This window comes from Antechinus flavipes, chromosome 3 (assembly GCF_016432865.1).
Source record: "Antechinus flavipes isolate AdamAnt ecotype Samford, QLD, Australia chromosome 3, AdamAnt_v2, whole genome shotgun sequence".
Lineage (NCBI taxonomy): Eukaryota > Metazoa > Chordata > Mammalia > Dasyuromorphia > Dasyuridae > Antechinus > Antechinus flavipes.
Genome location: NC_067400.1, coordinates 348,789,161 through 348,804,620, shown reverse-complemented (window position 1 = coordinate 348,804,620; position 15,460 = coordinate 348,789,161). Strand labels below are relative to the sequence as shown.

General features: G+C 38.7%; 1 protein-coding gene across 1 annotated transcript in view; it reads left to right on the top strand.

The window, feature by feature from the left end:
• Positions 1–5,304: 5,304 nt before the first annotated feature.
• Positions 5,305–15,460, top strand: part of GLI2 (GLI family zinc finger 2) — a 395,398-nt gene continuing 385,242 nt past the window's right edge. Inside the window, exon 1 of the mRNA XM_051985726.1 lies at positions 5,305–5,775. The gene's annotated coding sequence lies outside the window, so the exon portion shown is untranslated. The remainder of the gene's footprint in view (positions 5,776–15,460) is intronic.

Sequence of the window (15,460 nt, the reverse complement as noted above, 5' to 3'; positions counted from 1 at the left end):
AGCCAAAAGAAAGACTCTATGGAATTTCAGACATCAGTCAGTCATTTGGGAAGACGTTGTGTGAGTGTGAGTGTGGGGAGAACATAATAATTCTTGTTACTACTAAAATCACACCATAACAGTGGGCCATTGGCAGTCACTAATCTACCCTTCAGACTAACCCTTCTTGGTCTAATTGCTCTGTGCATGCGACTCATAAAATGTATGACACTGTTAGATTGAAATTAATTCAAAGACTTCTAATATCTGGTTCCATTATATCTGCTTATTAAACTTTATATAAACATGACTTTTACCTGTAGATAATTCCATCCTCTGTCCTCGGCAATACCCCAGTAGCCAGCTTATATTCACTAATTGTTTCTTCTACTACAAATGTGGATCCTAAGTGGGGTATAAATTCCTTAAGACTAGAGAGAGAATCTTTCTATATTTCTTTTTTTCCTTCTTGGTTCAGGACTATGTAACATAGTGTAATGGAAAGGGCATTAAGCTGATAGCCTGCATTATTTACCTTACAATCTTGATTCTGCCACTAGCTACCTTTGTAATCTTGGGTAGGTCACTTTCTTCTAGTCTTTATTTCTTTCTCTCAAAAATGAATGACTTGGCTAAGTGACCTCTAAAATGCCCTTAGGTCTATGATTCTGTGAGTTCAAAGGCCTTTTGACTGAATTAACTTTATTTCAAATGGCCATTTATTTATTTGTTGCATTTTTATGGATTTTTTGTTTTTGTTTTTACATCAGTCTATCTCCATCCCTTATAATCAGCAAAAGCAGTTAAGCAAAGCCAGACTCACAGTATATGTGTGCAACAGTGAATTTAGTTACAAAACAACAACAAAACAGACTCAAGACCAAAAACAAAATCCAGTACCATGATACCAAGTAGCTATTTCAGTTGAATTTCACTTTTCAACTGGTTACTCCAGCATTATGTAGACCAGTCTAAATAAAATGGTGTCTGGCTAGCTGTCTGCCTTTCAGCTCATTTGAAAATGCAGGGACTTCATTTAGGCAGGCTGTCTATGATTTTAAAGGTCAGATTATTGTATTGTTTTGCTTTTAATATCCAACCCAATTCATTTCTGCCATTTAGTTAATGCCAAAGTGATACTAAGATTGGTGGTACATGAAACCAAAACAGCTAGCTGATTTGCTAAGTGTATTCAAATTGTCAATTCAGGAGAAAAATAAAAGACTGATCATTTCTGTTATACACACAGAAAGTTTCAAAATGTTATTTATTTTGGTCACCTCACATTCAAGCACCTTGGTTTCTCTATCCCTGTAATGGGAATGATGTTGATAGTTCCTCTCCAACCCCCCTCCCACCTCAACTAACTACCTTCCTGGTAGGATTGTCAGGCTTGCTGGAGAACTGGCTGAAACTACTTCTTTCCTTCAAACATCAGTTCCATGCTGGAACACCTTGTTCCATGCTGGTTTGAGAAAGCTCAACAGAGAAAGGTGAGAAACGAGCCTATTGTTCACAAAAGTGCTTTTTGATCCTGTGAGATGAAAGGTGCAGCTGTTTACAAAAAGGAAAATGGTTATGACTCAAATCTTGATTAACGCTTGGGAATGGCATGTTCTGGTTAATAGAAATTTCTGAGTAACTGACGATCAATTACTAAATACCTTTTTCTTTTAATTTTTTAAATTGGTGCATTTTGATTGTGTGTTTGTGTGTACATATATATACATATATATTACATATTATGTGTGTGTATATATATATATATTTCAGAATATATTCTTATTCATTTGCCTACCCATTGAGCCAACCCATGTAATAGATTTTTACAAAAAAGCAAGGAAAGAGCAGTTCAGCAAATCAATGCATTGAATGCATCTGTTGGAATAGGCAATAATTTTCATCAATAATCCTCCACTTCTTTTTTTCAGTCTTTGTTAGTGAAAATACCTTCTACAATATCCAAACTTATTTTTCGGTCAGAACAAGTAGTCTAGATATGTGTATTGGGATAGACAATGGGTCTAAATTCTCAAGTGTCTAAATTCTCCACTGAGGATGACTCAGTGCTCCATAGGCATGTTCTTGGAGTTCAAAGAATGGAGATCAGGTCTGGAAGCCAAGGGAGAAGAAGATGTCAGTTTTTTTTTTTTTAATGCTTACAAGTTTTTTAAAACTAAGGACTTTTGATAAAGCTTTTTGAACCAATAAGATGCTTTATAAATATTGACTAGTGTTATTGATGCAATTTAATGTAATCTTTCCTTGATGACAGGATTTATCAGTGACTCAGGGCAATCAGTTCTAAATATGAAATCTGCAAAAAGGGAAGAAAGATATTGGCCTGAATTTGTAATAAGCCCAAGGCATTAAGTGATTTTTGTTACATATATAATACCCATTCATGCTTATATAACACTTTATAGAGTATTCAAACTGTTTCATTTTCACATACATTTCATTTTATCTTCATAATTTTGTAGGGAAGATATCTTAGTTTTATAGAAAAGAAAACAGAGGCAGGGAAAGGTGAAAATATTTGTCAAAGGTCAAACATAGAATTTGAGCTGAAGGTGGATTGAGCAAGAAACAGAACTTAAATCTTTTTTTCTCTTTAATGAGTTTTTCTTCCTTTATGTTGTGATTTGACCCATCCAAAACCTTACATACTTTTTAATACCAAACCTTTAAACTCTTAACATTAACTTTTTACTAATAGCCTAATCCCAAAAGGAAACACATCCATTTTAGGAAAAGTTATATGGGGTGGCAATATTCCATTAGGAGTTGAACTTCACTAAGTATAGGAGAAAAACAGGTATCAATCCCAAATGGTGGGGTTTTTTAAAAATGTCTTCACAAAAAATTAAGTAAAGAAAGCAAATGGGGAAAATAATTGGAACAATCAGCCTATCTCATTAATATTCCAACAAAGAGGAAGATGTGTATGAATAAGTACGAAACAGGTCACTGAAAAAAGAATGGGTCAGAGAATGAAGATTCTAGTTTACTTTTTCTGACTCCTTGGAGTCTGTATTCTGAAAGCTCAGAAGGAATTTGAATAAATACACTGGAAAGTGGTGAGTTTGATCATATGTATTTTTAAAAGCCATTTCTCAAAATACGTTTTCTTCTTAATAAATACATTACCTTTCTTCAGCACACACACACACACACACACACACACACACACACACACACACACCCCCAAGAAGAACCAACAACAAAATATTTATTCTAGCAAGGTCCAGAACTGGATTGTGTGTTTAAGGAAAATATAATTAGCCTCTAATCATTCTAAAAATGTACAACCCATTTTCTCTTCGGCTCAGGGAAGCCTATTGTGTCCCTCTTCTTGTGTTCTTGTGAGTTGGAGTCATTAAAAATGTTTTCCTTTTTAAATAAAATGGTTGGACTGATATGTGTATGTGAGTGTGTGCATGTGCGCACATGATAGAGACAGAGACAGAAACAGAGAAAGAGATAGAGAAGAAATGAAATGAAATATGTAGAAATCTACTTACAAAAAACAATTGGATCATTTTTAAAAAGTGTATATGAAGGACACATTTATAGATGAGAAAGCTGAATTTGTCAGGCTTTATTATACTTATAATTTAAAACAACATACAACTGCAGAAAGAAAGACTAGAAGAAAAAATAGAAAGTCACCAACCAACACATTCTGAAAAGGTTTTCCAGAAGTAAGGAAATAATAGGTTTTATTTCTCTGGACCAGTTTTTTTCTGCCACTATTTTTGAAGTCACTGATAAATTCAACTTCATGAAATTAGAAAAGGCAAGCATGAGAGGCCACGGAAAAGGTTGGTGGCATACTTGGATGGAAATGAGAATTCTTCACAGTTGCACAAACTTTTAAACAGTTTTATGACCTGAATTTCCAAGTTGAGTATTTGTAACCTGTTTTTTTTTTTTTTTAAATCATACTTGTACTAAAAAATTAGGTGTGATGGGGATTCAATAGAATGTCAAATTACAAAGTTTGATTGAAAATGTCCCCTTCTTTTCCTGCTTGCTTCCCACTGCCATTTAAAAAAAATATTAATCAATCAGATTTTTCTTTTTTGTTTTTCCTCTGTTGTTGTTTTCTGATTATTTCCATCTGCTTGACATAACTAGAACTAGAGTATACTATCTTTAAAAAAGATACAAAACAAAATCTTGAAGGATTTCTCTTCACAACAGATTTTAGATGACAATATGTCAAAGATACTGATAGAGGAAGCTGGTAAATGGGGGAGGGGAAAAGAGAAAATTTAGACGCTCTCACCCCTAAAGGTGAGAATAAAACAAACTTCCAGGCACCTGTATCTTCCTTCTAGTGTCCCCTCCCTAAGGCTCTCAGGAAATCAGAAACTTAGCAAAGGTTGGGAGGGGGTTACATGACCCAGAGTTGTCCATTTTTACTTCTCCATTCCGATGTATTTAAAAAAAAAAAAATGAGTCGGGCCCATCTGGAATAGCAAATGGTGCAACTGGGGAGTGGGGGTGAGGGGAGGAGGAGAAGGAGAAGGAGAAGGATTAGATTGAAAACAGATCAGTTGGTGGATTTCTGCTCTGGAGATCATCTGACTTGAGTTAGCTACAACACCCCACCCCCCTCATTTAAAAAAAATGAGGGAGAGAGAACCCTTTTTCTTTCCTTCTTTCTTTCTTTCTTTCCTTTTTCTTTCTTTCCTTCGTTTATTTCTTTCTCTTCCTTTTTTTTTTCAACTTTTCCTCTGTGTTATATCATCTTCTATTTTTTTCTGTGCTGGAAAGAAAAGGCTTCTTTACTTCTCCGCTCCTCCTCCACCTCCCATCCCGGCTCTGCTGGGCCTCCTAAAGTTCAGCCAGTGTATGTCTGTGCGAGGAAGTGTGTGCCTCTGTTGTATGCGTGCGCCTTAATGATGTGTGTGTGTATGTGTGTGTGTGTGAGTGTGTGTGTAAGTGTGTGTGTGTGTGTGTGTGTGTGAGAGAGAGAGAGAGAGAGAGAGAGAGAGAGAGAGAGAGAGAGAGAGAGAGAGAGAGAGAGAAACGGAGGGAGGGAGCGGTTTATATCTTAGATGTAGATGATGGATAGCAGAAGTACAGGAGTGAGCCAGCAACAGCAGCAGACTTAAAAAAAAAAAAAAGAAAGAAAGAAAGAAAGAAAAAACTCCCATCAATGAGATTTCGGAGAGGCGGGGGGGGGGGGGGGGGAGGAGGAAGAGGGGGAGGTGGTTAGAAGAGGAGGAGGAGGAGGAGAAAGAGGAGGAGGAAGACGAGGAAAAGAAGGAGGAGGAGGAGGAAGAGGAGGAGGAGGGAGTAAGAAGGAGAAGGAAGAGGAGGAGGGAGCAGAAGAGGGCAGGAGTAGCGCGGCAGCCTCTGCGAGAAGGCGAAGGAAAGACAGTAGGATCTTCCACGCCCGCCCCCTCCCCGGTTCCCTCCTCCCCTGCCCCCCGCCCCCCGCCCCAGTGCTACCCCCGCCCTCTAGCCACCCAGCCAGCCAGCCTGCCTCGGATCGCACAGCAAAGTTGGGATGGGGGGCAGGAGCTGCAGCCCTACACCAGAACAGACACCTGCATTATAGAGCAAACTTTTCTCTTCCTTGGTAAAGTTACATTTGCCTTTTTTCTTTTTTTAAAGAAAAAAAGAAAAGAAAAAGAAAAAAAGGAATCTTTTATTCTGTTTCCCCGGCTGTGTCCGGGCGAGGCGGAGCAGAAGAGCGCATGGAAGGGATGCTGCATTTCCCCAAAGGGTTCTCGGGGTAGACGGCCCCGGCCCTCTGAGTCCTCACTCGCTGCGCTCCTGCAGGTATAGGGCAGTAGGGGACCGGAGTAGAGAGGGAGGGGAAACGGGCAGGAAGGGACTCGAGATTGCTTTGGAGGGAGGGGGGAGGAACTTTGTTGTGTGTTCTTTGAGGTTCCAGCGTGTTTAGGGCTAAGATTACGCTGGGTGTCTGAGAGTTGAAAAATGGAAGGGGGAACAAGGAGTTGAAATTCTCGGACGAAGTGATGACAGGGGTGGTCTGTATCCCTCTTCCTTGCGGGACGGTTTGCTTCCCCCTCCCCCAATTGTTTTAGCCCTCTTCTGAGAGATTAGAAAAACGGGGCGGGGAAGCTTTCATTTATCACTAGTCCCATTCCTTTACTCTCTTTGGAAGACACCCCCAAATTCAAGCCCTCAGCCGTTTAAACCACAAGCATTGCTATGTCCGTGTGAGGTTTTTGTCCCGGAGAAGGAGGTGGGATTGGAGGTTTGGGGAAATCTCTCTTTCTTCTCCTCCCCCTTACTTTCTGAGGTGATGAAGTCGCGGGAGGCGGGGGAGGGGGAGAGAAAAGAGGGGCCGAGAAACTTGGAACTTATGAGGCGGGGGTGGTTTGGAAGATCTGGAGCATGAGACTTGTGTACAGACTTTTCGCAGAAACTTCCAGCCCTCGGACCTTCCCCTCTTTCTCCCTGCAGTTTTCCTTGCTTTCATTCTCTTTAAGACTGCTTTTCGTTCCCAAAGGAATCCCGTACGAATCTGGCCACTCAGTCCCATTCCCTACTATCCTGCTCTGGCTCTCCTCATCACCACCCCCATCCACACTTTCTTCCCTTTTGCCCCCATTCCCCTTCCACCTTTCCCACCCCCGGGAGGGGCAGTCTTTCAACAAGTATATTTGCTGAGGAATTTGAAAAATCCACTACTGCAACTTGATCTCTGTGTGATGGGGAGAGTCTTGGAGAGAGCTGGGCGCCAATCCTATTAAGGATTTAGAGAATTGAGTTTTCCCTGGACCTTGTGGCTTTAAGACAATTGCGAGGAGAGGAAAGTGTGTGTGTGTGTGTGTGTGTGTGTGTGTGTGTGTGTGTGTGTGTGTGTGTGTGTGGTTTGGGGGGGGCGTGTGTAGAGAGGGGTTATGTATGGGGAGGGGAAGAAAGGGGGAGGAAGAGAAGGGGGGGAAAGGGGGAAAGAGAAGAAATGCGAGGAAAGCCAGCCTAACTGGGCGCCTTTTTTTTTTTTTTCTTCGAGTAATTGCTGTCATTTCCTAGGAAACCTGACTTTACAGCGAGAGAGATTAGAATGAATCCCCTTACTTTCTTAACCCCACTTCTCTACCCCTAGAGGTGCAGATAGTGCTGAAACACCAATCAGTGTTCTTAGAACCCTAGGTTTAAGAAAGATGTTTTTTTTTTTTTTCTTTTCATAGAAACGAACACTAGCTGGAAAAGTGGAGAATGTGCATTCAGATAGTCCCTAAGGCTCCCAGAAATCATGTCTATACAATTGACCTAAATATGGCATATATTTGTACTCGCACCCATTTCCTTCTCCCCTCCCTACTTTACCTAGTGTATATACATACTGCTAAAGGATATTGAAAAACCTACGCTCAGCACTGTGTAAGAGACGCCCCCCCCCCCCCTTTCTCCTGTTGAGTTTGTGAAGTTTTAATCCTGACAGCTTCTGATAAAGGGAACAGTTGTAAAACGTTCATATACTGTTTGCCGATGAGGCTCTTGGGGGTGTGCAAGAATTTGAAAGTAAACGTTTCCCTCGCTCGCTGCATAAAATAGTGTTTAAACAAATATTGTATTGGCATGCTCTGGGGGCTTGGTGCCAAAAAAGTAAAGTAAATAAACCGTGAAATCCAAAATATACAGCAGTGAAAGGCAGTGGAATAGGCTGATTTGTCATAAGTCTCACTGATTTGATCTGTTTGTTCTAGCTACCTAACATAAAAAGGTTTTCTTCTTCTTCCTCCCCCACCCCTCCTTTACTAGCACTAATTTACTTAGCTTTGCTGGGGGTTTCCTTTTACTCTATCCCTTTTGACTTGGACAGAATCCCTGTGTAGGCAGGGTTGGTAGTTCTGTAATTATTCCATTTGGGGAAAATGTATTATATAGCCAGAGGAAGGACTGGCGACTTGTGTTTAAGTGAAACTACACTATAGTTTTGAGAGTATGGATCTTAAGGTTTCGAAATATCTGAATGATTGGATAAATTATTCTAAACCATACAAAAAATGTCCCCACCTCTTTATTTCTTTCTCTTTCTCTTCTTTCCTTTATCAATTTGCATAGATCAATAGGACTCTCTCTCTCTCTCTCTCTCTCTCTCTCTCTCTCTCTCTCTCTCTCTCTCTCTCTCTCTCTCTCTGCTCTATGTAATGTTATCTTCAGAGTTTTAATTTCATCCAGATACCACACATGATTTCCAAATGAATTTTAAGAATAGATTTGAGGGGGAAAGGAATTATTTTCTCAGTGAAAAAGAGGAAAATTTCAGAAAGTTATCTGGTAATTCAGTACAATTTTTTTTTAAAGCATGCTATTCTCTTTGGGTCATGATTCATGCCTTGTCTGTTGTGACATGTATTCCAGCCAAAGAGATTATTCCTAAGTAAGTGGTGTTTTACTTCTACCCATTTCACATGCGAGCAATCAACAAATTTAGCTTTGAAGTGATTAAGTTGTAGGTTACTCCTGTACTCGTGGAATACATCACTTAAAAGATGATGATATCCAGTTTGGTCTTTTTTTCAAAGTAGGTCAATGGGAAATGATTTCAAATAGGAAATTATAATTTCTTCTTCCAGAGGAAGAATTTAAAAGCAATTATCCTGAAGCTTCCAAAAAAAATTTTTTTTTAAGTGAAGTTAGTTTAGACATGTCTGTGCTTCTCAATCCTGAATTTTGGAACTTGTAGTTTATTTTTTCATGTGAAGGATAAATTTGATACTAAAAATCTAGCTGATGTGGTTGAGACTTTAAAAAGTGATCTTTTTTAGTCCAAGGTCATTTTAGCCTTCCTTTTTGGATTACACTGAACCTGAACATGCTCTCAGAGTGCAATGTTTGGTTTATCCAAACGATGCATGAAGTTGGGAGAAGCTTCATTCCAAAGTGGATTTTCTTTTGCACTGGAATGCCACTCCATTTACTTATATATCCTTTAGTCCCATTTTGGGAAAGAGAATCCTTTTCAGGGCCCAATGGATTGAGTGAACATGAAGGGTCTGTTGGTAGTTGCTTATTGATTGGCTCTTCAGATTGTTGGTGTCTTGGGTACTGTAGCTGGGTTGTTTGCACTGCAGACTGAAAGATACACAAATACTTCATGCTTTTTGTATTCCCACAAGTGCCCTGTACACAGTGAAGTCACCCAATGCTGGATTAGTAAAACCAGTGGATTCAACGGGCAGGCAGACAAAACTGGATATTTGCCTAATAAATACCTTTCCAGTGTTTCTTCCCAGGAAAATCTCCATTCAATGGACCAAGAGATTCTCTTTAAATGGGTCTTAAAAGTTATAATACATACTTTTTAAGTGCAACCTGAACATATCCATCTGGCTTGTTAATGCTCAAAACCATAGCCTTGAAATTTTATTTAGCAAGAGATGGCAACACCTGGGTTTTCCTGGGCAAAAGTTTGCGCTTAGGTAGTACATTTATGCATCTTGTTGCACTTTAAGGAAATTGAGCAAAAGAATTTTTATGAAAGAAGCAATAGTATGTTGATGGATTTTCTACTTGTAAAAAAAAAAAAAACAACTTTAGTTCAAATTACTATATGACTACATAAACAGTCTGAATGGGGCACACTCAGACTACTGCCCTGGGGATTGATCCACAGCTCTTAGGAAACAAGCTATAGGAGGATGCTTGGGTTTTGAAGGAGTTTGTTTTTTTCCTTTTGATTGTTTATTGTAGACATAAAATACATATATGTAATGTGGAAATTTTTCAACTAGAGAAATAATATTTTCAGATTCTAAAAAATATCTAGGCAAAAAAAAATCATGAATGCATACATTTAGAACAATGATTAGAGCATGGAGAACATGCAGACACTGCTGAGAAAAATATTTTGTAAAATTGAATGGAAAAAAAATTTTAATTGTTTCAACAGATTTGCTTAGCTCTGAGGAATAAAGAAAAAGTGATTTGATGCAAAATATATGGATTTTTTTTAAAGCATGTAGTATACTGAGAATATTTAAAGTGGCCATTGGATCTTGTCTTTGAAAAGTGATATTAAATTTGGTAAAGTGGCATAAGTAGTATTTCCAATAACTATATTTAGAACTTAGAAAATTGCAAATAAAGAAATACTTTTTCCTAGTGTTCTTTTTTATACAAAACCATCACGAAATACTGCAAAATACTCTCACATTAAAAAAAAAAATCTGTCTTGGGGAGGTAGGAGAGGAAAGATAACTTTTGGAGAGTGAACAAATACTTTTGCACGCCATTTTTGACATTTTGTTTTAATTTGAATAAGTTAATGTATTATGGGGTGTTTTTTTTTTTTTTCTTAAAGAAAACAAGTTACTGGGAAGTGTGTTTTAACTCTGAGTACCCGATTTCACCATTAGCATAAGAAAAAAAGTTTTAGTGCATTTACTATTGTATTGAATGAAGAGTTTCAACAGTCAGGCAAAAGAATGTGAAAGGCTGCAAAGAAATGATGGTCTATTCAGATTATTCAGCAGTCCAGAGCTCTGGTCATCTGCCTCTGAAATCTCTGATCGGGATATCACTTTTATCTTCCTGTTCCATTCTCTGGCCTTTTTCACACGTTCACTTTTGTCAAGGTTTATTGATCACGTTTTCTTCTCTGCAAATCTGTGGAAAATTTAATGAACCAAAAACAACAGTGGAATAAAAGGAACTTTTTATTCATTAGCACTAGATTGATTTTTCCCCCATTTTTCTTCAGAGGGCCCCTTACCTCCCCTGTGTTTGTATGTATGTATGTATATGTATGTGTTTGTGTAGAGGGAGAGAGGGACAGTGTTGTGTTATTACAGTATTACAGTAGTTCTTATAGTAGGCCCACTTCAATTTTGTTGGGGATGAGTGGGGAGAAGTGCTCAGTTGACTTGGAAAGGGTTAAACATGGTTATCTTGGTGATGGTAGCTGGGGAAACTGCTTTAAGAGATAACACCTCCTGCTGAAATGAAACTTTTTTTTACAGGTTGGTAATTAAAGACAGATCTCAATGATTACTGCCTACTAGTTTGTATTTACTATGTAAATATGTTTGGTTCGTTCTCTACCCCCCCCCCCCCAATTCCCACAGGATTGATAGGTTCTGTGCTGCTACAGAGGGTCTGGTAGGGTGTTGGTTTTTTTTTTTTTTTTTTTTGAGGGGGGTGGGTGGGAAGGGAGGCTGAGGGAGTTACAAATATTTGTGTTCCTCTAACTTACAAATAGTTTGAGTGTCTGGACCTTTCCAGGTGACACATTTAAGTATCTCCCTTTCTCTAAACTGTGCTTTAAAACCTGTAATTAAGCAAAGCTCCTGGCGTGATTAAGTTTTGCTGACATTGCTGTGTTTAGAGCAATTTACCTTTATGAAATCAGTTGAACTCTTGCTCTTTTGATGCTGGAGGCATTGTGCTTGAGTCTGGTGTACAATCCTATTGTATGTACTTAGTGCATTGCTGTCTCCTTTTCTCAACACCCCCCTTCCCAACCCCCACTTGGTTTTCCGTTTCAGCTTCTGGGAGGCACCCTACAGAAGTCTTGAGATGTGAGGGAGCTAGGAAGAGAAAGTCAAGGGAGAACATGGGCTAAAGAGATTTCTCCACCATCGATTGCCTTCCATAGAACATTTAATTACTTAATCGTCCGACTCAAATGCCGGTGAGCCCGTGGGTTAATAGCAAGGACGTAAAGCCTCCCGGTGCCAACATTCCTCATAATTTGCAACACATCGAGTTCCCCTCTTGTTATACGGGGACTTGCACACCCAGATTGTTTTTACAGTATACTAAACAATACGCGCATTGTTGCAGCTTTCAGAATAGGCTGCCCACCAGCAACCTTCAGCAAGTTGCAGGAATGGCTCAAACCTGTTTCATGGAAACTAAAGAATAGACAACCAGATCAAAATCTATTCAGTCTAACTTGTCTTTGTTACCTTGGTGTTGTGAAACTATGTGTAAGCGGGATTCTGAGACCCATTCAGCCTGGAATCCCGGCCTCTAAGGGGAAAAAAAAATCATAACTCAGCTACATCCCAGGCTGGAAGAGTATCTGTAAGAAACCAGGCTGCAAGACTATTAGCTTTTGAAAAGGCGGGTTTTCTAACCCAGGCAATTGCTGCCTGCAGTTGGGCTGTATTCTTCTAGTCTTTCCTCCTTTCTAATCGACCTGCCCCAAGGCCCCTTCACTGAGAAGGGAATTAAATGTTAGTTTTCAAAGAGCTTAAAGGAAGCATATTAAATGACAAATTTCAAGTGGGTTGGGTGAGCTGCAGCTGTGGGGAACTTTTGATTGAGTCTGAAACTTTCTCTTTAAGGGACAACTTGTTAAGTTTCTTCCAGAAGACACCCATTTTTCAGTCCTCCCACCTCCCCACCTCAAAAGCACAAAAGAAGGATTTCAGCTAAAAAAGGCATATTTTCCTCCGTTGATGTTGACCTGGAGGGTGCTATTAGGGCCCTCTCTCAGCTTCCTCAGAAAAGAAAGATCTGTTGATGACTGGGATGTTAAAAGAGCATCCGTTCAGAAGACCCAAGATAGTCCCTTTTCAGAGAGATCCTTAGCAATGCCTCTTTGTGTGGTGGACAATGCAATAAGTCAGGCCGACTTTTGAGCCACATTTATAAGGAACTGTAAGGGCCGCTGAAGTACACTTGTGTTAAGTTGAATTGATTGAAATTTAATGGCTGTTAGTGGCTATGAATGGTAATGATTTTCCAGCGTATCTTTGGCATACTTGACATTAATAACTGGAGTGTGTGTGAGTACATGCGCGTGAAGCAATAGCATTACTCATTTTTGAAGATGCCATTTCTTTGCCGCCCCCTTCCTCTTTTCCTTCTTCCTCCCCCTCAAACCCTTTTCCTTTTCCCCATAATTCAGTTGTTTAGATGATTTTTTAAAAAAACCAACAAAAACCTTTCACCATTGAACACGTACATCATGTCAACATAATTTTAAGCCCATGATTTTTTTCCAATTCCTACATAAATCAGCCTCTAATATAGTGAATGTGATGAATTTGTTTTAGCTGCCATCATGAATTAATGTTATGCAAATAGAAGCTTTGCAGGTGCAATGATTTACTTAATAATTTCAAGTTTCTAATATTTAAGCTCATTCATTATGTTAGGAGTTAAAAAAAAAAAAAAAAAAACAAGTCTATATTTTTAAGCCTGGAATGGGAGATTGGTGTGCTTGTGTTTGCTGTGTAAGCAAACCTTAATGCCTAGAAAACAGTTCACGGGACTCTGAGGGTTTCATCTATTTCTCCCATCTTTCTGGTTATCTTCTATTGCCTCTCAGCTTCCCTTTGGTTGTCAGACACACTCAAATGCTAACAGGGATCATCACATACTTACTTTTGCAAGTGGACGTATTAAAGGAGGTGGAGAATTTAAATATCTATTATTTAGATGATTTGAGAGGGGTATTTGGAGGCACATATTATGAATAGGTTCACGAAAAATTTGTTTAAATTAATGGATGAATAACTATGATGAATGGTTTATTAAAGATCCATGAGGAATAGAGATAGTAAATGCTTATTCATTCATTCATTCATGGAAACTTGGGAAATATCCCTGACCTTTGAGGATGAAATCAAGGACAACAATTTTCCCTCCAACTAGCTATGGGATCTTACTTCACTACTCCATGCCTCAATTTTCTCATCTGTGAAATGGAAAGTTGGACCATCTCCTAAGCTCATATACTCTGTTAAAACATTCTTTGGTATCATTGTCAGAGGTAATAACACTTCTCAATCCAGTGCTCCAATTTTTATGTTCATTCTTTCCTTTTTCTTTGGCTTCTACTTTGATGGCAGGTATGGTGAAAGCTTATTGCTAGAACACTACCTGTCCCCCTTTCTCTCCTCCCAGGACTTATACTAGCCAGATAAGTGAAGCAATGTAACTTTCACAAACTAATTGGAAAGTCTTAGAAGAGATTTAAGGAACATGTTTAAAAACCGGTATGGACTGAAGGTCTTCACTGTGTGATTGTGTTTTTAGACGGCTTCCCAAAGGCTAAGGACAATCGAGGGGGAAGGCTGACACATAAATAAGTCTTGCATCTCAGAAGATAAGAATGGATTTTGACTTTATTTCTCAAAAAATTGAGGTCACAGCGGTCTGATGACAGGTTGAAGGCACATCAGTCAAATTTTTCCAACAAATAGATGTGAGTTGCTCTTGTTTGATACATTGTGTGTGTCCAGTCAGTGACAGTATATTTAGGTTTGGCAATTACTGGCTCCAGGGGTCAAGGTGTGGTTAAATGTCTGTTCTTCACTGGCCAAATGTTATGTATGGATCCTATTATTAAAATAGGGCAGGAGTGGGGAGAAATCCAAGCTAATCTTATTAATACAATCCAGAATTTTCAAATGCAAGAATCAACAATTGGATTACTAAAGATTAAATATCATAGTTGCAGTTTAACTCTAGAAAACCATGTTAGCTCACTCTTCATGCTTTTCAGTGTGCTTATACTAGAAATAAATCAACCCAAGTCATTAGGACCTCAGTGAAATGAGATGTGTTTATTTATTTACTGCTATAATACACTTTTAGGAGAAAATGATAAGAATACATTCAAAAGTAGGAAATTAGTTCTTCAGCATCATCCCCATCCCTCACAACTCAACATCCCATACATACTTTCCCAAGCAACATTAAAACTTTCAGATATATTTAGTCTAGTATCTTATAGCTTCTGCCTCTGCACAAACAGTTGAAGACAGTGAGAATTATTATGGTGGCTTAGGTGAGCTGTATCGGAGAGAAAAAAGCTAACCATATTCATTAATATCATTAATGCTGGAAAATAGCCTTTAAAGATCTTTAAAAATTTGCTAGTTACAAAGACTGAAACAAATAGAAATTTGGGGTTAGCTTTCAGGTACCCAGAATTTTCAATTAACCAATTCCATGAGCATTGTTTTATCCAGATTTGATTGTTATCAGTTTTTTTTCCTATAGATACATAGATGGATGGAGGGAGGGAGAGATGAATGGATGATTGGATGGATGGATGGATGGATGAATGTAGGGCAGCTAATAGGTACAGATGGGGAAGTTGATAGAGCCCTAAGTCTGGAATCAGGAAGACTCATTTTCCTGAATCAAATCTGGCCTCAGACATTTAGTAGCTGTATGACCCTGGGCCTGTCCTTTCATCCTGTTTGCCTTGCTTTCCTCATCTGCAAAATGAGCTGGAGTAGGAGCTACTTCAATATCTGCCAAGAAAACTCTAAATGGGGTCTAAAAGGAGTTGGAAATGACTGAAGACCAACAATAGATGGATGGATAGATACACATATTTAGATATATATGAATATATGAATGCATTTACATCATATAACCACATATAAACAATCCATATATGTGTATATACATATTCATAACAAATATGTATATAGACACATATATGGTCTATTCTATGCATGTGTATGCTTCACTAGCAATTGTGCACACTTTCACATATTACATTGCTTAGAATAGGTGTAAA